The sequence below is a fragment of the Hirundo rustica genome, chromosome W, assembly GCF_015227805.2.
Source record: "Hirundo rustica isolate bHirRus1 chromosome W, bHirRus1.pri.v3, whole genome shotgun sequence".
NCBI classification, from domain to species: Eukaryota; Metazoa; Chordata; class Aves; order Passeriformes; family Hirundinidae; genus Hirundo; species Hirundo rustica.
Genome location: NC_053487.1, coordinates 14,021,967 through 14,047,875, shown reverse-complemented (window position 1 = coordinate 14,047,875; position 25,909 = coordinate 14,021,967).

Here is a 25,909-nt window from a genome sequence, read left to right as displayed (position 1 = left end):
TCTGTAACTTCAGGTCTCCAGGATTGCTTGTTACTTGCTACTTAGGAGTCAGTTTGCTCACTGGCCCTTTAATTCTGCTAGCATGGGTCCATCCCTTCTCTGCTGTTCTGACTGCAGTATCTGTAGTAAGCAATACAAGGTAAGGGCCCTCCCATTGTGGGGCCAAGGTTGCTTCTTTCTAGGACTTTATTATTACTCAATCTCCTGGTTGCACCTGGTGCAGTTTCAAATCTAGTGGGGGTCTCTGAGCTAACCTTCCCTTATTCTATAGATTTTCCCTATATTTCATTAGGCTGGTAATGTATACATTCATATTTTGATCCCTCAACTTTGGATGATCTTGCAGTTCCTCTATATTGTAGGGCATTCTATACAACATTTCAAATGGAGATATTCCCATATCCGATCTAGGTTGTGTCTGGATATTAGCAATGCTAATGGTAGGCATTTTACTCATGACAGTTTGGTCTCAATCACGAGTTTTGTCAATTGTTTTTTAATTTCTCCATCCATTCTTTCTACTCTTCCCGAACTTTGGGGGTGCCAGGGGGTGTGATAATCCCATTGTATTCCCATTATTGCCATGGTTTCTTTAATTATTTTGGATGTAAAGTGGGGGCCTCTGTCCGAGTCAATGGTTTCCGTGACCCCATATCTGGGAATAATCTGCTCTAATAGGGTCTTGATCACTGTTTGTGCCGTTGCTCTTGCCGTAGGGAATGCCTCTACATCATGGGTTAGGTGATCCACTATTACTAATAGATATTTATACCTCCCAGTCTTTGGTAACTCAGTAAAGTCTAGTTGGATGTTAGCAAATGGCCGGTATGCTGTAGGTCATCCCCCCCCATTAAGGTTTTTCTTAAATTGGCCTTATTTACTTTTAGGCAGGTAACACACCCCCTCACTACCTGCTTTGCCAAGTCATCTGCCCCAATACACATATGTTTGGTGGCGAATTGATCTACTAATGCTTGTGCCCCGCAATGTGTTTTGCTATGTATTCTCCTCATAATATTTATAGCTATGGATTTAGGCAGTACAGTTTTATTATCCTCTGGAAGTCGCCATTCCCCTTCTGGGTCTTCTCTTAACCCTATTCTTTTCATCTTTTCTTCTTCCTGCATAGTAAAACTATATATCTTTTGCAAATTCCCTCTGCTAGTCTCACACTCTTTTCTTTCAGCCTTCGGATCTTTCTGGGGAGTAGATTATGACGTCTGCAAAGCAGCCCTTTTTGCTTCCTGATCTGCTGCATTATTTCCCCTGCTTTTAAAATCTAATCCCTTTTGATGCCCTTTCAGGTGAACAACAGCAATTTTCTTAGGTCCCCTCAAGGCCTTCAGCAGTTTCCTGATTAGATCTTGGTGAACTAGGTTTTTTCCCTGGGAGTTTATCAACCCCCGTTCTTCCCATATTTTCCCAAAAGTGTGTATAATCCCATAGGCATATTTTGAGTCAGTATAGATGGTACCTGATTTATTCTTCAACAACTGCAATGCCCGCAGTACAGCATAAAGTTCACAGGCCTGCGCCGACCAAGATCCACTTAGAGGGCCTGATTCGATAACTGCAAGTCCTTCTCCCCTAACTATTGCATAGCCAGAGACCCTTTTTCCATTAATTACTCACAATGAGCCATCTACAAACAACTTACCCCCCTCTGGGGAGATGGGGTACTGTTTAACCCTTATCGGTGTCTCTGAATCTTTAATGATTACCGAGAAGGGGGGTATATTTAACCTTCCTACACTATCAGGAGTGTACCATACTTCTGAGTTAATTTTTTCCTCATCCTCTACCCTCAAGGGACAGAGTTTTATTTTGATTTCCTCATTTACTACTTCTATATTAATACCCATTTCTATAATTAAGTCTCTCCCTAACAAATTATAATCTGCTTCTGGTACTAGCAGAAGGTTCCCTATTCCCATTTTGGACCTTGATTCCACCAGTACATTCTTAATAACAGGGACTTCAAAGGGCTCCCCTTTCGCCCCTACCACTTGAGCAGTTTCCTTTGATATCTTACATCCCTCCGGTAGTACCTGGACTGTCGATCGCTCAGCTCCAGTATCTACTAAAAACTCAAATTCTTGCTGCTGAGGACTTATTTTTAATTTTATCAAGGGCTCTTGATGTTTCCGTGTCCCCAGCAAATGAAGCCCCTGACTCCTTCAGTCCTCTTTGAAGACTCTCTCATCCCTCAGCTGCTTCCTGCAGTTTCTCTGAAAGTGTCTTTCATTCCCACAGTAGAAACATACGCCTCCATCCTTTTTCTCTACTCGGAGAACCCCTCCTCCATTTCTCTGGGCTACTTGACTTGTTTTGGGAGGGGCATCAATTCTCCTAGTCTCCCTTACTGCTGCCACCATCATTCTTACTTGTCTCTTGTGACTCTCTTCATCTCTTCTCACACATACCTTCTGTGCTTCCTTCAATAGCTCATCTAGGTCTCTATCTTGCCAATTATCTAATTTTTCTAACTTCTTTCTGATATCTTCCCACGATTTAGCCACAAATTGTGTTTTTAGTAGTGCTTGCCCTAACGGTGTTTCAGGATCTAAGCCCGAGTACATCTGCAGGTTTTTTCTCAAGCGTTCTAGCTAATCCGTAGGTGTCTCCTCCTTTTTCTGTCTCTCATTAAATGTTTTGTTGATGTTCTGCCCCCTAGGCACCGCTTCCCGGATCCCCTGTACTATTATCCCCCTCAGATCCTGCATATTGATTCTGTGATCCTGCTGCTGATGATTCCAATTGGGATCCTGCAAAGGCCACTTGGTGTCTGCTAAAGGTCCTTGTGCATGTTGTGAATCCCATATCCGCATCCCTGCTCGTCTAATCATATTTCTTTCCTCGGCCGTGAAGAGAATATTTAATATGGCTTGCAACTCGCCCCAAGTATAAATGCTGGGTCCTAAAAATTGGTCCAGTCTCTCGGCCACCCCCAAAGGATCTTCCAGGAGGCTCCCCATCTCCCTCTTAAATTCCCGAACACCCCCAGAACTCAAAGGTACTGAAACAAACCCTATCACTGGGTGAGGTCCCTGCCCCCCCCCCACAGGCATTTCTCTTAGGGGATATAGGTTATGCTGTCTAGCCCGACCTCGGGTTATGGGTCCCTGCACTTCCTCGGGGGGCTCGGGATTACTTCCTGCTTCCTGAGGCTCCATTGGAGGTGCATCCGGAATCTGGGGGTTCTGAGGGGGTATGTAAGGGGGTGGGATTAGTAAGGCTTCTTCCTCTTTACTCCTATCTTTCTTTCGTCCTCCCTCTTTGAGGGGAAACAGGAGCACTTCACCCCCAGGTCTTGTAACCCATACATTAGCATATTCACTTTCTTCCTGACTAACAGGAATTTTAGTGTTTACTCACAAGTTGAGTTTTTGCCTCACCCAATCTTCTGATGATCTAAAAATAGGCTAAAAAATATTCCAGGAAATCTCCTTTCCACCCCATACTACCACACAATAATGGATCATTTTAGCTTTATCTTTACCCCCTGTGTTAGGGTAATGTTTCCAATTGTCTAATATGAACCCCAGTGGGCTATCTGTTTTATGGGAGTAGAGGGCCTGCTCTTCCCCTGTCCCATCTTCTGGAGTGCCCTCACACAAGCGTGGTGCGGAAATCACTCGCTTCCCCTTGTTCGTGGCTCACGCCCTCTCGGGCAATGAGAACCGCACTACTGAGGGTCCACAATCGCTTGGAAAATCCGAGCTGCCGGTTCTCCTCTCACTCACACACACACTCGCAGCACTCCAGGATACCCGACCCAGACCGAACGGAATCTTCCACACAGATACTCACGCGTCTTGCGTCTTCGTCCGGACCTTTGTGCACAAAGTTTATAGGGTCTGCCGGCTTCCTTTGCCTAATGCTTTGAATTTAGGTTCGTCGGTCCAACCGAGACAGGAATCGGGTCTACCAGGGCCGCCGACTGATCGGCGAGGCGCCCCCCAGGCAGAACCAAAAGTCCTATCTTGCAGGTGGATCCGAGTCACGGCACCAAATTGTAATAGACTATGAACACAAAGAAAAGTTCCAATAGGAATTTATTACATTACAGCAGGCAAAGCAAAGGCAAATACAGCGCTGGATGGCAGGGGAGTCTCACTCCACCAACTGCCGTGCCTTGGCAGGTTTTTCAGTCTTGCTTTTATCTTGCTTCTTTCCTCCGATGATGTATGTGTGACGTGTTGCTAGGAGGGTCTCTTTCTGTCCCTCGGTGGTCGCAGAGATGAAGGCTGTAGTTGTAAGCTGGAATTCCTGAAACTTAAAGCTGATTAAGCAAGTAGAGAAGGAATGGGCAAGGGTCTGTTTGCCTATAAGCTTAGATAGTGACAGAGTAACTTCCTGTTATCTTGAGTTATTTGATCTCCAGTGAACAAAAATAGTTAATGTTTATCACAGCGGGACGCCGTGTCTTTTTTTTTTTTTTTTTTTTTTTTTTTTTCACGTCAGGGGTTAGATTTTTCGAACAGTTTGCCTTTTTAAACATCACAAACATGGGCATACATTTATCGATTAATCAAAAGGGTGCTTTGGAACAACTTAGAAACATTTTAACAGATGTAAGAATCTCTAATAAGCTGTTAACAAAATTTATCTGCTGGCTGTCAGCGGAGGTCCCAGATTCTGCTTTACAAGATATAAATTCTGTTTCATTTTGGGATGATGTGGGAAAATTAATAACTTTAAAGGTTGAAAATGGGGAAAACAAAATTTATTTATTTATTCCAATATTCTTACAAGTACGCAAGAAGCTGTTAAAAGCAGAAAACAGCATACAGTCATGCAAAACCTCTCAGCAATTCCCCATTCCCGAGAAGCAGGGGTTTCCTAATTACATACTGGATTCGGCTCCTCAAACCCACCCATCTTCCTTATACCCTCCTCTCCTACCTGTTTTTTCTCAGAAAGATGCAGTATTTTCCTCTCGGGGCTCTGATCACGTAGATGAGTCCCTGGGAGTCTCGCACCATGCGATGACCCCTGAGAGCGGACGCCATGTTTTTCCGCCTCCTTCCCACTATCCCTTCTTCCCCCCAATCCCCGTCCCGACCCCATATCTCTCACCCAATCCCCCACCCCACCCTTCCCCCCAGTGCCTCCCCCTCCCTCCAAGCGGCCGCGCAAAGGGGGAAGGGGGAGGGTGCCTTGCAATCAGCAGTTCCAGCGTGGCTGGGGGGAAAGATAGTGAAGAGTGGCTGCCAGCCCGTAGCAGCGGAGGCGGGGGAATGACCCCCCTGCAGCAAGGGCTAAGGACCAGCTTAGCCTGGGGCCCCAGGGGAGGAGGGAAGAGCTGCCTGTTGCTGGACCCCAGGGAGGGGGTGGGACAACACCCTCTGGCTGCCTGGGCAATGGAGAAGCAGCAGGATTTTTAGCAACTCAGAATAATGATCAGCAAGGCATGCCATCTGTGGCTCCTGTAGTATATGCAGGTGTGATAAACGCCAATCACTTGTTTTAAAATTTTAAAAGTTTAATAGTAAATAAGATGGTTATAAAAATAGAATTAGAGTAAAAAAATTGAACAGTTTTAGAGTTAGGACAATACAAGACAATAAAAATAAAGTTACAGACGTCTGGGTGCCTCTCCCGAGCCACAAGCTCTGAAGAAGGACCCCTGTTAACAAAGAATTATCTCTTAAAAGCAATAGCCTGTTGAATATTCATACATTTCATACATAATACATAAATTTCATTCTAACTAAGAATTGTCTCTGGTTAGTATCACTTTTTTCCTTTAATCTCTATGGTGTCCACCAGGCTGAGAGAAGCAGGAGGAGCTGGTCTCTTCTGATAAGAAAGTAGTAAATTCTTTCTTCTTTGAAAGATTTACATTTTCCTGTGGTTGGTACATAAAAACTACATTTTAACTACAAAACTACATTTACCATACTATCAAAATATTAATACCACATTAACAATTAGCACAACATAACACATATAGTAAATATCTTGCGTAGAGCCATATAATATGCACTTTTCACAATCCTCCCTCTTTCTTTTTATAATTAATTTGGCTCGAGCAATATTCATTGTTTTCTAGCTTTCATTATTCGCTCATTTTTTTCACAAATCAATCTCGCTTCTTTGAAGGGGTCTTCTATATTATCTTGTTTCTTTAACACCATAATCCTTTGTGGTGGTGTTGTTGTAGGCAACTTTTGGTCTATGTTCACTAATTGCATGCCTTGTACCATACTGGTGATGAGCCGAATGAAACAGGGAATCAAACAAGGAAGAAATATTAAACTAGCTGTAGCGCATAAAAGGAAGAACCATTTTTCCACCATTCTGCTCCCAACACATTATCCCACCAGCTAGTATTTAGCATTGATTCCCACTTTTGAACTGGTATGTGGGCAATTTTTCTGATATCATTGACTATGTCCAGGACGGCATCTCCATTGTCATCTATTTTTAAACAACAATCTGATGTATTGAATTTTCCACAAACACCCCCTTCTTCAGCTAACAAATAGTCTAAAGCTAACCTATTCTGATACACAGCCACTCTTGTTTGGGTTTGTTGCTTTGATATTAATTCCATTGCCTGACCAGTTTTGTTCGTTATTATCTCTGCAGTGGCCTGAAGTCTTATAATACGATTTAGCATATAAATTGGGGTTCGATATCCCCAACTCCCATCTTGTGCCCAGGTGGCTGGCCCATATGTTTCTAGTATGCGTTCAGGGGGCCATTCTTCATCTCCCCATTTTTGGAATCCTCCAATCAATTCTCTTTTGTTTCTCTTTAGATCCTCATAAACTGGTATCCCTAATTGATCTCCATTAGGTCCTGGTAAAAGAAAAAATCCTGGCTGTATAATTCCTAGAGTACAGCTCCCTTTCCACTGGGAGGGGAGTTTTGGGTATGCTCTTTTTCCACATATCTAAAATAAGCCGTCTGGAGCTTTCTAATAGTTAAATTTTTGTTGATCTATATTCTCTCAAAATTTGGAAACTTCTGGGATGCCATAGTAAGGATTTTTACTTGTATCATTACATTGAAAAAGGTTTGTTTTGTTGTCATACTTACAATTCACTTTCTTTGCTTTTTCTTGGGTCCAATACACGGTTGGTGCTTCTGGGACCCACCATACAGAAGTTCCATTACTAACCTTATATCTTTTACAGGGTGTTTTTCCTACTTCATAGAGGAAGCTTTTCCCAGTGCGCCAGAGACATTCTTCCCCTATCACTGTTGAGCTTAAAATCCACCCTTCTGGTCAGTTTTCTCCACTTGTACTTGCTTGGTTCCATTTTAGAAGCTCAATTGGGCCTAAGCTGCTGCTTTTCCATGGCCATTCTTCTGACATCAGAGCCCCTCCACAGACCCAACAATTGGTTATGTTAAGTTCCTTACTTATTTTTTCTCCTAATTCTACAAACTGATTTTTACCCATCCTTGAGATATCTATTTTTTTCTCTAATTGCTGTTCAAGTTTGGTATACAAATTGTTGATGGAAATTGGCACAGGCTTAGGTGGTTTTACTGACTTAGCTTTTTTGCTTATCAACTGCTCTTTTACCAAATCTGATGCTTTTTTCCCAGTAATGTAGGTAAAACAAATCCATCTCTCTTCTTTTGGGCACTGACTTCCCATCCTGCTTCCACTTGTTCCTAAGTTCTCTGCAATCCAGTACTTCTTCCCTTTATGTATGCAATTGCCTAATTTGGATGGGTTATAACAGTGACTGTTGACATGAGTGTGAGAAATGAAAAAAGAACCTCGGTGTCTTGCTGTCACAGTGTCCAATTGGCGCTGACCCGCGCGACCACAGGCTAGCTCAGAGTTTCACTGTGGCAACGTGGTATGATCGGAGCGGTGGAGGAAGCGCGCCGCTTCCTCTCTGTGGGATCTTGGATCCCACCCTCAGCGACGGGCACGTTGATGACATAAGCGACCTCGGCAACTGAATGAAAGGCGGACTCTCCCGAGCAGGATGTAACGTAGGTTTATTGCTGCACGCTGCACCGGCTGCCCAGGAGAGACCCTGAGGCCAGGCACGCGGCAGGTTTTAAGGGGGGGGTGGAAACAGGGGTGGCGACAACCGGTCAGCCAGTCACAGGGATCGGGGGGTTAACCGGGGGTGTGAACCATGGAACTGGGGACCAACCACAAAATGATGGGAGGGGGTCTCCCGGGCCCCAGCCTATCACTCAGCACCCTTCCTGGAGTTTTCTAGAAGCCAGGGAAGGGTCTCTGAGTGACAGGCAGGCGACCACGAGGAGGGGGGGGAGGGATTGACAGCGACAGGTGCAGGGAAGGGATGAATGACAGAAAACATCTGGTTTTACAGTAGACAAAACAACCAATGCAGAAGGGAAAACCAATGCAGAAGACAGGGGTATACAGTGAACTAAACCATTATAAAAATAACTTAAAAATCTTACAAAAATAACTTAATAACTTAATAAAAACAATTCTCACACCACCACATCTCCCCCTTTTTTGTTTTTTCAAGAGGAGTGTGACTGGAACGGAGGAGGGAGGTCAGTGATGCTGCGTTGGGTACCCCAGTCCATGTTCTTCTTCATTCGGACCTCCTCCATCATCTTCCGGGGCCCCTTCCAGCACCTCCTCTAACTTCAGTCCTTCCTCCTCAGAGCTCTCCTCAGTTGGCACGATGATATGGTTGACCGAGGGGGAGTGTGTGGTGGCAGAAATTAAATTATACAATATCCTTTTAAGTAAACCGAACGCAAGTATAATTAATAACAAAATAAACAAACACAGCAACACAGTCTTTACGATGGACGAAGCCCAGCCGGAGATTCCCTAGTTAGTAAAGAGTCCGCTCAGCCAGTCGTCTGTCACCATCTCTCGCATCTGTCGGATGGCAGTGTGGACGTCCTCGGCTTTCGATGACAAGTTCGCCAGGGTGGCCCACACATTTGCTTTTGGTTGTGGGAGCAGCCATCCGACGACTGAGAGACACAGGCTGAGCGATATCAGGGCTCCGAGGGGTAGGTGGAATTTCCTCGGAGCGGGGAATCCGGTCTGGGTGGTTGCTATGTTAAAACTAAAAAACACTAAACACAAAGTTATTCAGGGTAGGAACAGTAGGGGAAAGGAAACTCCGCCCAATGATGTTGCCTTTGTTTCCTCTTCCGCCTCCACGCTGCGTCTGCTACCTGCGGACTGATGACTGGTTTGGATCCTGAGCCCTTAGGGACGTAGGGCTTCACCCACTTGGATGGAATCCACCTTGGTCCCATGGGGGTGGACACGCATGCGTATCCATGTCCCCACGTGACCAGGTCATGTGGCCCTTCCGTCCTTCCGGACTCAGGATCTCTGACCATGACCGGGGGCCTTTCTCGGATGGAGAACACGGAGCTCGCCCCGAAGTGCCTTATGATTGCTGGATTGAGACCTTCAAAGGAACAGTTCAAAAAGTTGATAGTGAAAAGTGCCCTGGCCAGTCTGACTGCTGGTGTTTCTGCTTTGAGGACCCGCTGCTGTTGATGTAAAACTCTCTTGATGGTACCATGGGTCCTCTCGACCATGGCTTGACCTGTGGGGGAGTGGGGGATGCCGGTCTTGTGCTCCACCCCCCATTGCTGCAGGAAGCTGCAGAGCTCCCTGGACTTATACGCCAGGCCGTTGTCAGTTTTGAGTTCCTTCGGGATGCCCAGGAAGGAGAAAGCGTGGATGAGGTGTTTAATGACATCCCCTGCCTTCTCCCCTGTGTGGGCAGAAGTGAACACAGCTCCGGAGAATGTGTCGATAGACACATGTATATATTTTTGGCGGCCAAATTCATGGAAATGGGTGACATCGGTTTGCCACACCTCACAGCTCCTCAGCCCCCGGGGATTAACCCCTGCGTGCAGGGTTGGTACAGCATGCTGGGAGCAGGACGGACACGCGGCCACAATTGCCTTGGCCTGTTCCCGTGTTAGGTGGAAACGGCGAACAAGGCCAGGCGCATTCTGATGGAACAGTTGATGGCTGAGTTTTGCCTGCTCAAAGATGTTCGGCAGGGGGGCCATCTCGGCAGGGGCAGCGAGGGCATCTGCCTTCCTGTTTCCCTCCGCGATGAACCCCGGCAAATCGGTGTGTGACCTAGTGTGCATCACAAAAAATGGTTGCTCTCGGTGGGAAACTAACTTGACTAATTTCGAGAGCAATTCATACAATGCAATGTTGGATACTTCTTGAAGGATGGCCTGTTCCGCTCTGGACACCACCCCCGCTACATATGCGGAGTGTGTAACCAAATTGAAAGGTTTGGGAAACCTCTCAAAGGCCCTAATGACTGCGGCCAACTCAGCAACCTGAGGTGATCCTTCCACCTCAGCTACATCAGTCTCCCACTGCTGAGTTTGAGGGTCCTTCCAAGTCAAAACTGACTTGTGGGACCTTCCGGACACGTCAGTAAAAACGGTTAAGGCTTTGAGTGGCCTTCTGCTGCGAACCTCTTTTAATGATAATACAAATTTGACGTCCTGATTAAAGATTTTGTGGGCAGGCCGATGAATTGAAATTTGCCCAGTAAAGGAATCCAGAGCGAACTGTAAAGCTTCATTTTCTTGAAGCAGGTGTTCCAACACAGACTTCGAAATTTGGCCCAATCTCAACTCGATTGGGATGTGAATACACACAAAGTCACAACCGGCCAATTCTCTGATCCGGAACCTTGCTTTCTGGATCAGCTCAGCCACCAACTCCTGCGGCCGGGTCATCCTTTTGGACCTCTGATGGCTCAGGAAGACCCACTCTATGATGGAGAGTGGATCTTTCCCATCTTGGTCCTTTTTCGGGATGTCTTTCCACTGAAAGATCATCCTGTGGAGGTGCGGCAACTTCCCTAGTATAATAAATTTGAAAGGCAGCTCGGGGTCAAATCGATGAGCTTGCCTTGAGGACATAGCGTCCTGAATTCTTTCCAGAGCCTTTTTCACTTCTGGGGTAAGGGCCCTAGAGAACTAAGCTCCTCTCCCCCTTTCAATAAATTGAAAAGGGGAGCTAGGTCTTCGGTGGTCAAACCTAGCCGGGGCCTTACCCAATTCAAAGCCCCACACAGCTGGTGGACATCCGCGAGGGAACTTACCTTTGTTTTGATGGCCAATTTCTGCGGAACAATGGTCCGCTTCCCGATCTCCAGCCCGAGGTACTTCCAGGGTGGCATCCGTTGAACTTTGTCCTCCTGCAGCTCGAAACCTGCAGCAATCAATGCATCGATTGTCAGGTCAAGCGCATGTGTGAGCACATCGTCAGTCGGGGCGCACACCAGGACATCATCCATATAATGATGGATGATGGCCTGTCTCGCGGCTGCGCGGACAGGGGACAACAAGGAGGCAACATACCACTGGCAGATGACTGGGCTGTTTTTCATCCCCTGAGGGAGTACCCGCCAGTGATAGCGCTTCCTTAGGGCTTCTCGGTTCATGGTGGGAACCAAGAATGCAAAACATGGGGCATCGTCCGGGTGAAGAGGAATTTGGAAAAAGCAATCCTTGATGTCAATGATAGCTAATTTCCAATTTTCGGGGAGTATGGTTGGGGAAGGCATTCCCAGTTGGAGAGATCCCATGTCCTCAATCACATTGTTAATTTGACGGAGGTCCTGGAGGAGGCGCCACTTGTCTTTCCCCGGTTTCTGAATCACAAAAACCGGAGAATTCTAAGGGCTATCAGTTTCTACAATGTGTCCTTTTCTTAACTGCTCCTCCACGAGCTCCTCGAGCGCTTTTAATTTCTGTTTAGAAAGCGGCCATTGCTCCACCCAAACTGGATTATCAGTGAGCCAATTAAGTTTTTTGGTGGGACGCTCTTCAATGGTCGCTGTGGAAATATCCACTGAGGGGTCGGGTATGTCAATCTTGACCCCCCATTGGGCCATGAGATCCCTTCCAAGCAAGGGTTCCTTATAATTTAAAACAAAAGGGCAAATATTTGCCAATTGCCCCTTTGGCCCCTTAATTTGTACCACGCTCTTTGACTGTCTTGCCAATTGAAGCCCTCCAACACCCTGGACTTGTCCAGCCATGTCCTGCAAAGCCCAGTGTGACGGCCAATCTTGGGCTGGCACAATCGTCACATTTGCCCCGGTGTCCAAAAGAGCTGTGATGTTAAGTGTCTCCCCGCCCACCGTGAATTTGCATTCTACCCGGGGCCTTTCTTCAGTGATGGCTTGCACAGGGCAAGCCATCGGGACCATTGATGTGTTGTTTGGCCCTCGGGCAGGGATGATCTGTGCGATAATTTGACCTTTTGGGAGAAAGGTCGGTGGATGGGTGCATCGCAGCCAGAGAACGAGATTCTCAGGGTTGTTGACTAAAATCCCCGGGAGAATCTCGATCTCTTGCGGGGTGTACTTACAATCCCCGATGACGACAAGTTCCTTCCCTTGGACTGGCCAGGTGCTTTGTTCCTTTAGGTTTACTGACAGGAAGGTCCAATCCATGCTTTTCAGGTGCAAGGCTTTGGTGAGCTCCAACCTGAAAGGTTCCTTCTTGGAACATGTTATTAGAATATGTTTTGACAGGTCATGGTCAGTTAAAATTGTCTCGTCAGGTGTGTCACGTCCGGTAAGAATGTCTTTTTTGGTTTTGGGCAGCGTATCATTGGCGCTTGTTCTTTCTTTCCCCCCTCCCACTGCCTGGTCTGCCCTATTTGTGTCACCGCGCCGGGCGGACCTGCGCTCCTCCCTCAGTTTAACTGACGGGAGTTGTCTCCCGTCCCTCCCACTCTCCCACTTCCCCCGCCTCCCCCTCTTTTCTTTTTCAACAGTTCAATGTCGTCCCTCAGTGGGCAATTATTTGCCCAGTGTCCCGGCTCCCGACAGATGATACACTTGTTTCTTTGGGGAGCATACGGCCTGCGAATGTGTTCTTGCTGGGTGCTAGATATTGCAGCCACTCTAGGTGTTGGTGATTTGGCGTCCCGGTCATTACCCTGCATGTAGGGGACCTTGAGTTGGCACACCCGAAACATGTCTTGAAGGGTCGGAGGAGGGTCTAAAGGGAGGCTAAGAATTGCAGTCCTGCACAAATTGTTCGCATTTGCAAACACCATCTCCCTTAGGATCCCTTCTCTCACGGCCACTTCTGATACTTGGACTTCAATTGCTCGGGTGAGCCGCTCCACAAACTTAGTAAAAGCCTCTTTGGTCCCCTGCACGATCTTATAATATGGAATGATGGGGCCATCTGGCACCATGCTGAAAAAGGCTGTGACCGCATGCTCCTTGATGGTCTGGAGGGCTTTGATTGGGACGCCCGACGCTTGGTCTGTCGGATCCGTCCACCTTCCCTCACCCATGAGGTGTTCCAGGGTGAGGGCATTCCCATTTTGATCCACTGCAGTCTCTGGATCTGCAAGGAGAGTCGGCAAGGCCTCCCTAAGCAGCTGTCTCCATGCTGCCTCCCATAGCTTGAACTCAGTGGAGTCCATGAGGCAGAAGAACAGCTGCCTAAGGTCAGCTGGGATGACAACAGCAGCTTCGAAATTAGAGCAGAGCAAGCCCCTAAAATAGGGGCTGTCCCGCCCATAATCCCGATGAGCCTTGCAGAGGTCTCTGATGGTGGCCTGAGAAAATAGGTGGTGGACTGCTCGAACATTGTGCCCTCCTCGGGAGCCCTTGTAGACAACTGGGGACGCTGAGGGAATAGGGGAAGGCTGATGCATCCCTGCAGGCTCAGGCCCTGGCCCCGCCCCCTCCGGGCCCAGACCATGGGAACCAGCAGGGGGAGCGTGGGAACCGGAAGCCCAGGAGGCAGGTCTTCCGGCAGGGGGCGTGGTTTGGGAACCCGATGATGCCATGTGGGCGTTCCCATGGGAGGAGTAGCTGGGAGGAGCTGAGGGTGGAGTCCTTGAAGAGGGAGGAGGCATGGGCAGGGTCTTTTGGGGGATAGGAGGGGCTGAGGAGAAGAAGGGGTTGGGCTTATCAAGGGCGGGAAGAAAGGGATTGAAGGAAGGAGGGTAGGGGGATGGGGAGGACTGTGCCATGCGGTCTCCTCCATCTTGGGGATAAGGGGTAGGGGAGCCATTTTGTGGTGTGGAATCCTCAGCTAAACTGTGATATATGTCCTAAAGTTAATTCGTGTTGATAGATAAAATTTAAAATCATCTAAATAAATGTAAGTTTTATTTTAATCCAACAAACTCTGAGTCAACTCAGAGTTAAGCAGCTCAGAAAAGGGTGCAGGAATTTCTCTCGCTTGAAAGGACAAGGGAGGGGGAAGCACGAGACATAACATGATTAAGAATTACCAGGAGGGAGACACAAACATGTATTAGCTACCAGGAGAGAGACACAAACATGCTTTGGCTACAAAGCATTAAAAAGGAATGTAACATCTGCTCTGAAGTTACTTCATGTTAATAGAATATAAATTGTAATACTGAATGTATGATTATAAGTCCTGTATAAAGTAGCATGTTAGAAGTTAGGTTTTGTTTTAGCATTTTGTGGGTTAACTTGGGAAGAAGGGAATTCAACAGAATACAAAATATCCCTAGCCTGAAAAGGTTTGGGAGGGACACGGAAAGAGCTTGATTGGAATTACCAGAAAGGAGGACAAAAGACTGTCACTGCCAGGAATCGCTGAAAGGAAACAAAGGGCAACGGAACACAGAGATGATAGCCCGGAGAACCCGATGATGGTTTCAGATCTGTATCTAGATGGTCTCCGGCCAAAATCAGCATGTCTACACCACACCTGGAACCGACCATCGACAGCATTGTCCTCCTCCGCTGATCCATTCAGACTCTGTCCTGGGGTGACTGTGTATCCCCAATCGTCTGTTGGGTGCAGGGGGGAGGGCAAGCGCGGTTTGTTTTTCCCCAGGAAAACTCTGCTCATCGGAGTGACCTTGAAGCGGGGGAGTTGGAACACGGCAAGACGAAAGAAGCTCTGTTGTTTTTTCCCCCGGCAGTTAGTTAGTTTAGTGCTAGCGTAGTTAGACGCTGTAGAATAGCTGAAGCTTTTTGCTTTTTTTTTTTTCTTTTTCTTTTTTTGTCCTTTTTTCCTTCCTTTTTGCTTTTTTTGTCCTCTCCTCGGAACTGTTCCAACCTCTCCGGACTAAGGACCTGGGGAAGCACCGGGGGCCTCCACAGGGGACCCACCCCACCAAGACCAGCCCTGCACATCTCCTTTTCTCCCAGCGTCAGCAGAGACGGAGCGGTGGAGCACAGTGACGACCCTCGAGGAGACTTTCTTTAAGTTTGTTATCCCTCCGTAAGCGGCACGAAGCTCTTGTCATCGGGTATTGTGCTGGGAGTGCTTTGCCTGTTTAATAAACAGGTTTTTTCCACTTCTCTCTGAGGAAATCTTTTTTCCCGAACCAGTTGGAGGAGGGGAGGGGGGCCCCGTGGGAGGGTTTCTCCCAAAATCTGCCTGAAACCACCACAAACTTATTGGCGCCCATACGTGGGGCACGAGAGAGTGGAAAAACCCTGTACTGATTAGTATTTAGCAGTCAGTAATTATGCTGTTTGACCTCATGTCTCTTGGGGTGGGGGCCTTGCTGTGTTTTGGATCCTTAGGCTTCTTTATGGTCTTAATACCTTTGTGGTCCTTAGGTTTATTTGCATATCCAGAGATAGCCCCAATATTGTCACTAATACGCAGTTTTTACAGCAGAGGGACACGGATTAGAGTAGCTATTGGCCTTGGTTTAATCATAATCATTTGTAGGAAGTTTATAAAGGTGTTGAGATCTTTTCCTACTATGTATGGGTCATGGTTATGGTTATTCACCCTGTTTGTGGGAGGAGGAGCAGAGGATGAAGCGTTGCAGTCTTTCGTTTCCTTCTTCTCCTCTGAATCGGTTAAATCATTGTTGGAGAATGTTGAGTTTCCCCTGAGTGTTAAAGAGACCATCTTTCTGGTATGTCATCTGGTAAGCCTCCTCTATACAGTCTGCAGCTTCTCTAGAATATGGGCTGAGATTTCTAGAGGGGCTGATAAAACTCCTGACCCAGGCAGAGAAAATCCTGAGTGGTGTGGAGAATGGGAGGATATGGGCCAACTCCTCAAGGAATTCTCTGACCCTGTAGTCTGGGATTTTCCACGGGAACAAATTCAGAATCCAGTGGAGTTGGGGAAATACCTGAAAGAGAGGTACCATGATGGCTCTAAGGGGGAGAAGATGGCTGCAGTAAGCTGGGCCCTGGCATATGCTTATCGCACATTGCTAGAGACTGTAGGGCAGCAGACAGAGGCAGGGGGGAAGGGATACAAATCAACAGCCACCCCAGTCACTCAGGCTACAGCCAACACCCCAGTTATGAAGCCAGCAGCTAGACTAGAACCTGAACCTGAGTTGGCAGCTAAAGCAGACAGTAAGCCAAAGCCCCTGGCAGTTGCTCCGGCAAAGAAGCACACAGTCAAAACCGATCGACCAGTGGACGATGATGACCCAAGAGAAGGACCCTCACCAAAATCAGAAGCCAAAGCTTCTAGCACAGGATCAGAAGCAAATATTGATTCCTTTTCCCTGAAGGACCTTCGGGGCCTAAGAAAAGATTACCGGCGACAACCTGATGAATCTATAATTAGTTGGTTAGTCCGTCTTTGGGATGCTGCAGGCGAGGCTACAATTCTGGACAGCACTGAAGCGAGGCATCTGGGATCCCTGTCACATGATCCAGTCATCGACCAGGAGATGATGAGAGAGGCTAGTCCTTGCAGTCTCTGGATACGGGTCCTAGGAAGTGTGGCAGAAAGATATTTGTGTGCAGATGATCTCTATATGCAGCAAACCCCATGGAAGACCATAGAACAAGGGATTCAACGCTTGAGAGAAATGGCGGTGGCAGAGATGGTTTTCTCAGATGATATAAACACTAGGAACCCAGACTTGGTATCATGTACATCTGTGATGTGGCGAAAACTTATACGACTCGGGCCATTAGAATACGCTTCTGCTTTAGCAGTAATGAAGCGGGAGGACATGGAGGAGACGGTGCTTGATATGGCGAAGAAGCTCTGAGCATATGCAGATGCTGTGCATGGCCCAACACACGCCAGAATCGCAGCTGTGGAGACACGTCTAGAGAAACTAGAGGATAAGATAGATGAGAATCATAAGAAACTCAGGGAGGAGATTAGAGAGGACCTTCTCCAAATCTCAGCAGTGCAGATCAGAGGTTCTGGTACCCAACGCAGACGCTCCCCGGCTAGGGAGAGAGGATACACTCCACGTGCTGAGCTGTGGTTCTTCCTGCGGGATTGCGGAGAAAATATGAACAGATGGGATGGAAAATCTACGGCTGTCCTGGCACAACGGGTGCGTGAATTGAAGGAAGTCAAGACTCAAAGAGGGAGTTCCACCAAAAGGGAAGCAGCTCCAGTTGCCCATAGCCGAACTGCCAGGTATGATGACGATGACATGTCCGACCCCCTTGAAGGAACCTCTAAGACATATGCTCAAGGAAAGAAGGATAACCAGGCTTAGAGGGGCCCTGCCTCTAGCCAGGTAGAGGCTAGGGAAAACCGTGTATTTTGGACTGTGTGGATTCATTGGCCTGGCACATCAGAACCACAAAAATACGAGGCCTTGGTTGATACTGGTGCGCAGTGCACATTAATGCCATCAAGACATGTAGGGGAAGAATCTGTTTCCATTGCTGGGGTGACAGGGGGTTCACAAGATTTTACTTTGGTGGAAGCTGATTTGAGCCTGACTGGAAATGAGTGGAAGAGACACCCTATTGTGACTGGCCCAGAAGCTCCATGCATTTTGGGCATAGACTTCCTCCGAAATGGGTATTTCAAAGACCCAAAGGGATTTAGGTGGGCATTCGGGATAGCAGCTGTAGAGAGAGAGGGTGTTAAGCAGTTGAATACCTTGCCTGGACTATCAGAGAACCCATCTGCTGTAGGTCTTCTGAGGGTGGAAGAGCAACAAGTGCCAATTGCCACTTCAGTAGTGCATCGCCGACAGTACAGAACAACTCGAGATGCTGTGATCCCCATCCACAAGATGATCCGTGAGCTGGAGAGCCAAGGGGTGGTCAGCAAAACCCACTCACCCTTCAACAGCCCCATCTGGCCTGTGCGCAAGTCTGACGGAGAATGGAGATTGACTGTGGACTACCGTGCCTTGAACGAAGTGACTCCACCATTGAGCGCTGCTGTGCCGGACATGCTGGAACTCCAGTACGAGCTGGAGTCCAAGGCAGCAAAATGGTACGCCACAATTGACATTGCTAATGCATTTTTCTCCATTCCTCTGGCTGCAGAATGCAGGCCTCAGTTTGCTTTCACCTGGAGGGGCGTGCAGTACACCTGGAACCGACTGCCCCAGGGGTGGAAACACAGCCCCACCATCTGCCATGGACTGATCCAGGCTGCACTGGAAAAGGGTGAGGCTCCTGAACATCTACAGTACATCGATGACATCATTGTGTGGGGGAACACAGCAGCAGAAGTGTTTGAGAAGGGAAAGAAAATCATCCAGATCCTCCTGGAAGCTGGTTTCACTATCAAGAAGAGTAAAGTTAAGGGACCAGCTCATGAGATCCAGTTCCTGGGAAAAAAGTGGCAAGATGGACGGCGGCAGATTCCCACTGAGGTCATCAATAAGATCACAGCGATGTCCCCACCAACCAATAAGAAGGAGACGCAAGCTTTCCTAGGTGCTATAGGTTTCTGGAGGATGCATATTCCCGAGTATAGTCAGATTGTGAGCCCTCTCTACCTGGTCACCCGCAAAAAGAATGATTTCCACTGGGGCCCTGAGCAGCAACAAGCCTTTGCCCAGATCAAGCAGGAGATCGCTCATGCAGTGGCCCTAGGCCCAGTCAGGACGGGACCAGATGTGAAGAACGTGCTCTACTCAGCAGCCAGGAACAATGGCCTGTCCTGGAGCCTTTGGCAGAAGGTGCCTGGGGAGACTCGAGGCCGACCCCTGGGATTCTGGAGCCGAAGTTACAGAGGGTCTGAAGCCAATTACACCCCAACTGAGAAGGAAATCTTAGCAGCCTATGAAGGAGTTCAAGCCGCTTCGGAGGTGATTGGTACAGAGACGCAACTCCTCCTGGCACCTCGACTGCCTGTGCTAGGGTGGATGTTCAAAGGGGAGGTTCCCTCCACCCATCATGCCACTGATGCCACATGGAGCAAGTGGATTGCTCTTATTACGCAGCGCACCCGTATGGGTAAACTGAATCGCCCTGGGATTTTGGAAATAACTACCAATTGGCCTGAGGGTGAAAACTTTGGCCTCACAGATGAAGAACAAGAGCAAGTGACACGGGCTGAAGAGGCTCCACCATACAACCAATTGCCAGCAGAGGAGACGCATTATGCCCTTTTCACTGACGGTTCCTGTCGTATTGTAGGGATGAACCGGAAGTGGAAAGCAGCCGTGTGGAGCCCCACACGACAGGTTGCTGAGGCCACTGAAGGAGAGGGTGGATCAAGTCAACTTGCAGAACTCAAGGCTGTTCAATTGGCCTTGGATATTGCTGAAAGAGAGGGGTGGCCGAGGCTCTACCTCTATACCGATTCATGGATGGTAGCCAATGCTCTGTGGGGATGGCTGAAGAGGTGGAAAGAGGCTAATTGGCAGCGTGGAGGGAAACCAATTTGGGCTGCTAAGGAGTGGAAAGACATTGCTACCAGGGTAGAGAGACTACCTGTGAAAGTTCGCCACGTAGATGCCCACATCCCCAAGAGTAGAGCTAATGAGGAGCATCGAAACAACGAGCAGGTAGATCGGGCAGCAAAAATAGAGGTCTCAAAGATTGATTTAGATTGGGAACACAAGGGAGAGTTGTTTTTAGCTCGATGGGCCCATGATGCCTCAGGCCATCAGGGCAGAGATGCCACCTATAAGTGGGCACGAGACCGAGGGGTGGATCTAACCATGGACAGTATTTCTCAGGTTATCCACGACTGTGAGACGTGTGCTGCCATCAAGCAGGCCAAGCGGGTGAAGCCCCTATGGTATGGCGGGCGATGGTCCAAGTATAAGTATGGGGAAGCCTGGCAGGTTGACTACATCACCCTTCCCCAAACCCGCCAAGGCAAGCGCTACGTGCTCACAATGGTGGAAGCCACCACGGGGTGGCTGGAGACCTACCCTGTGCCCCATGCTACTGCCCAGAACACCATCCTGGGCCTTGAAAAGCAAGTCCTGTGGAGGCATGGTACCCCCGAGAGAATTGAGTCAGACAATGGGACTCATTTCAAGAACAGCCTTATTAACACCTGGGCTAGGGAACATGGCATTGAGTGGGTGTACCATATTCCCTACCATGCACCCGCTGCAGGCAAAGTGGAGAGGCACAATGCATTGTTAAAAACCCAGTTGAAAGCATTGGGTGGGGGATCTTTCAAGAATTGGGAGCAGCATTTGGCAAAGGCCACCTGGTTGGTCAACACCCGAGGCTCCACCAACCGAGCAGGCCCTGCCCAGGCTGAGCCTCTGCATACAATAGATGGAGATAAAGTCCCAGTGGTGCATGCCAGAGGTCTGTTAGGGAAGACAGTGTGGATCAAGTCTGCCTCAAGTTCAGACAAACCCATTCGTGGGGTTGTCTTTGCTCAGGGACCAGGTTGCACATGGTGGATAATGCAGAAAGATGGAACAACACGATGTGTACCTCAGGGAGATCTGATTGTTGGGTGAGAATCATTTACAAACATCACTGTCTGCTGAATGTTATTGCCATTGTCTATACATTAAACCATGCAGAATGAAATAGAAGGAAATGTGTAAGTGAGAGGGTATGTGTTAAGTGTTGAAAGTATGAGCAAGTGTTGAAGGTATGAGTAAGTGAGAGAGGAATCCTGCTGCCCTGCAGCCTGGGGCCCGGATTTAGTGGCTCAGTGTGGAACGTGACAGGAGCATGATGGGTATTGCTTGTATTCTTTTTTTTCTGTGGGGAGAATGGATGGAAGTTTTATGTGGAATATATATTGGTTCTGTCTGTAAGTCAACGATATGGGGATAAGGGGTGGAAGATGTCCTGGGGTGACTGTGTATCCCCAATCGTCTGTTGGGTGCAGGGGGGAGGGCAAGCGCGGTTTGTTTTTCCCCAGGAAAACTCTGCTCATCGGAGTGACCTTGAAGCGGGGGAGCTGGAACACGGCAAGACGAAAGAAGCTCTGTTGTTTTTTCCCCCGGCAGTTAGTTAGTTTAGTGCTAGCGTAGTTAGACGCTGTAGAATAGCTGAAGCTTTTTGCTTTTTTTTCTTTTTCTTTTTTTGTCCTTTTTTCCTTCCTTTTTGCTTTTTTTGTCCTCTCCTCGGAACTGTTCCAACCTCTCCGGACTAAGGACCTGGGGAAGCACCGGGGGCCTCCACAGGGGACCCACCCCACCAAGACCAGCCCTGCACATCTCCTTTTCTCCCAGCGTCAGCAGAGACGGAGCGGTGGAGCAGTGACAACCCTCGAGGAGACTTTCTTTAAGTTTGTTATCCCTCCGTAAGCGGCACGAAGCTCTTGTCATCGGGTATTGTGCTGGGAGTGCTTTGCCTGTTTAATAAACAGGTTTTTTCCACTTCTCTCTGAGGAAATCTTTTTTCCCGAACCAGTTGGAGGAGGGGAGGGGGGCCCCGTGGGAGGGTTTCTCCCAAAATCTGCCTGAAACCACCACAGACTCTTAGAACTGAAACTTGCATACTTAACGAAGCTGCTTCAGATGGAGGACTTACATCATCTCAGGCCTCTCTCCGTGATCCAGTGTATAAAAAGAGGCTGCTGCAAACCCCAGATGTGAACTTGGGGAATAACAGACTGGCAGAGTGTGTTATCGTTGTTCACCCGGCGCCGACCCCGGGCTCGACGCTGTCCTTTTAATTGTGGCTGTCCGAGACTGTTATTTTGTCTCTTAATAAAATTCCAAATTTTGATTTATCGAATTTGGTCTTCTCATTTATAACAATTTCTGGTGACCCCGACGTGATTGGAGTGATACCGGGACCCCCGTCGGACCCCTGTCTCTGACCAGGAGGCGCCCTGCTGAATTCAGCGGCCTGGCAGAGCTGGGAGAGCCGGGTGGAACCGATCAACCACACGACGGACTAAAACAGCAAAAAGCCACATTTAAAAGGGGATAGGCGAGGTCAGAGCTCTCGGGGAACTCGGGGAGGTTTTGGGGAGCAGAACCTCCGGAGCCACGGCAAAGAAATCTACTCGTAAAAGTCTACGTGCACGAAGAGCCCACGCAGGAAAAGGATCGTAAGTATTGTGTGGTTGAGTGGGGGTGACCGAGCGTGTGAAGTGAGACGTGATTTATCATGAAGCGAGTGGGACCCCAAAATCGCAGTTCCATTGTCCCACGAGGGGCGTGGTCGGTTGCGGGGGAAGCGAAAGTTTCGGGGGTAAAACGCACCTCACACGTTAAGCCTTGAAAACTCGGGGAGTTTTCGGAAAGGGGGGATCGGTCACAGGAAGGCTGAAAGGGAAGGTTACGTCCCTACAAGAGTTCCGGGGACTGGTAAACTTTTCAGCCTAGGACCGGGAAAGGTCCAAGGAAGAGAGAAAGGAGAGCTCGCAATCACCAGAGAACACCCTGAGGCGGAGCGATCACTCTTAAAGGGCCAGTATCTGGTGGACCCATACCATGGGGCAAACGAAAAGTAAGAATAGTAAAAAGGCTTTAAGAAAAGGCAAACAGGGAACCGGTAAAGGGATCCCTGAAATCCCAATAGAAAGTCCTTTGAGATGAATGTTAGAACATTAAGAGGAATGTTCTATGAGAAAAAAGGTCTAAGAAACAAATGATACACTACTGTATCGAAATATGAGAGGGGTGGAAATACAGGACCATGTAACTTGGCCCATTTTTGAGACATTTGAGGAATGGGTTTGCAAAGCACTAACACTTTATGTTGAGGAGAGGGGAAGTGAAGAGGAACAGGGATATGCAGGGATCTGGGAAAAGATCGATGCTAGGATTTTCCCTGTGAAATTAAAGTGTCCTACCTCTGTCTCAGGGGATAAGTGGGAACCTTTAGATAACATTCCCCCACCTTACCTTGTACCTTCACCCCCTCCCCTTCCAAACTGGAGAAGTCCACAGGACCCCGTGGGAGCGGGGTTCCCCTCGGGACGGGGGACCCCCGGCCCCGTGCCGTTGCCCTCCCTTCCTCCCTTGAAGTCGCAGCCCCCACGGGCAGTGGCTCCGTACCCACCGGCTGGACTCCCTCCTCCGATAGAGCCCGTGCCAGCTCCCCGACCGCCCTGGAGAGTGCCGCGGGCTCCCCAGACCCCGACCCCGCTCCTCGATCCCCAGCTGCTTGAGTTAGACTTGGCGGCGTTCCTCAGCCCAGCAGCCCCCACTCCGCCGGTTTCGTTGGAGGATAAACACACTCCACCCGCTGGGAAGACAAAAAATTTTAAGTGAAGTAGAGAATAGGAGATGAGAAGAGACAGAGGGCACGGGCTGGGGTGCTAGTAGCAGCCGGGAGAGAAGCCCGGGAACGGGGAGGAGGGGTGTCCCCAAAACACACAAAAAAAAAAACCCTGAAGAGGGAACCCTCAAAAGGACTAGTCCGTCCGCTAAAAGGGGCCCCTAGGAATCAAGAGGAGAGACCAAAGTGTTCCTATTGTAAGAAAAAGGGGCACACAAAAGAGAGATTGCAAGAAAAAAAAAAAAAATACAAGAAGCTGATTATAACCTGTTAGGGAAAGATCTAATAGTTGCCTTAAAAATTAACTTGATCGTGAGAAATTCTCAATTAGCAGTCAGTATCTGTGGACTAACCTGTGAAGACAAGGAGAAAATTGGCCCCGAAGTGTAGCATACGAGAGAAGAGGCCGGGAAATTGAACATAGATCCGATTTCAGTTGAGGTCGAGAGACCTGGGTGTTATAAATTGCACAACTCAAGATTTAGTCCCAATTAAAATTTTATTAATTACAGCAAGCGGGGCATAAGCAAATGCAGCGCTGGGCGACAGGGAGAGTCTGCACTCCGCCGACTGCCGCGCCGTTACGGTCTTCCAGTTCCATTTTATGCATTTCTTTTCTTCTGTTATCATATCAATGTTATCTTGTTGCTAGGAGACCGTCTTCTATCTTCCGAAAACAGCCACAGTTCCCCTTCCTGGAGCTCAAAAAGCCTTGTTAAGCAATAGCATATGTGTCTAAAAAATCATGAGTCATGCTGTGTTTGTAAGTTTAAAGGTTCTCTTAAAATGACGAGTCATCCTGTGTTTGCAAGTTTAAAGGTTCTCTTAAAATGACGAGTCATCCTGTGTTTGCAAGTTTAAAGGTTCTCTTAAAATGACGAGTCATCCTGTGTTTGCAAGTTTAAAGGCTCTCTTAAAAATCATGAGTCATCCTGTGTTTGCAAGTTCAATGAACAAAGCATTAACTCGTTACAATCCCCCCTTTTTCTTTTCAGCCTAAATTTGTTCATTGAATCTTTCTAATTCCTGTCGGGCCCATTCTAATTTCTCATCTTCTGAGTCTTTAGGTAGCGATTCATATTTTGCTCTAATAAGCATTAAATGTGCTGCTTCTAAGCGTCCCTTCACAATTGTTATCAATTTATTAAAAATACATGGTCCAAAGGTTAATCCAAGTATCAATAAAATCAGTGGTCCCGCAATCGTGGATAGCAGGGTAGTCAGCCAAGGGGAATAATCAAACCAAGATTCATACCAGTTTTGGTTTGCCTCTCTTTCTCGCTTCCTTTGCTCTAGTCGGTTTCTTAATTCTGTCATGGTATCTATTACTACTCCCGTGTGGTCAGCATATGCACAACATTCTTCTTTTAGGGCTACACACAGGCCACCTTGTTGCAAGAACAAAAGATCTAGACCCCTGCGATTTTGTAACACTACTTCAGATAAAGATCTTACTGACTTTACTAACCCATCGATGGCTTGCTCAATTCTTCCTAAATCCTCATCTACTGACATTCGCAATGTCTTCATTTCTTTCTGCTGATTTATCAAGGAGGCTACTCCTGTCCCTGCTCCTATTCCTCCTATAGTCAGCAGGGTTGCAATGGTCAGGGCCGTAAAGGGTTCCCTTTTTACTAGATGATGCTCTGCAGTAGTATGTTGCTGGTAAATATAATCAGTTGAGTGGTAAATTATTCTGGGGACAATGGTTACTTGGATACAGTAATCTCGAGCATAATTAAAAACTTTTAATGATAAACAGGGGGTAACGCCTATATTGTTGCATACCCACTTTGTATTCGCTGCAGGGAGGAGCCATCCTGCAGGTTTATCCTCTTCTCTTTGTGTCATAATTACTCCACATAAGTATTCCTTTTCTGGTGGTATTTTTCCTATACACCTCCCTTTACCAGTTACTTGGGATAAGGTTACCCCTTGTGTTTCGGTTTTATTCTGTTTCCAAAGGCATTGCGCTGGATTGGTTCCATTGATACGTCGTACTTTTTGTGTACTACCTATACCTTCATAAAAGGGAGGCCTAATGCTATAACACAGCCAGCATCCTTGGGTCAAATTCGGATGTGTTATATTTAATAATTGGTAACTAGCTTGCATTATTTTCCACAATGCACTATACTCTAGTCCTGTTTTTACAACTCCTTTAACAGTCGGGGCTACGTTACTATTCTTTATCTCGTCTCTTTGGTCCTTATATTGTTGTTCTAATTCCGGTTCTTTCTGCAGCACAGAATTTGGCCCAATAAGTTCTGAGTCTTGTGGTGCTGGTTCCTTTTTGATAAAGAAGTGTCCCCCTCTGTCTGTACCAGGTTCCCATAATCGTGTCCCCCACAGTTTTCCTGTTACCCAAGCTTGATCTTCACCTTTAGTAACATTTATCCAAATTCCTTTACAATTCCCCCGCCGTCCTAGCCCTCCATCTCGCCATATTTGGGGTTCTTTACATCCATAGGGATACCATTTTACGGATATGAATTGATCTTTTCCTCCTCCGGGGGGGAATCCATAGGATACTGTTTCGCATCCCCAGTATGCACAATAATAATGCCCAGGATAGT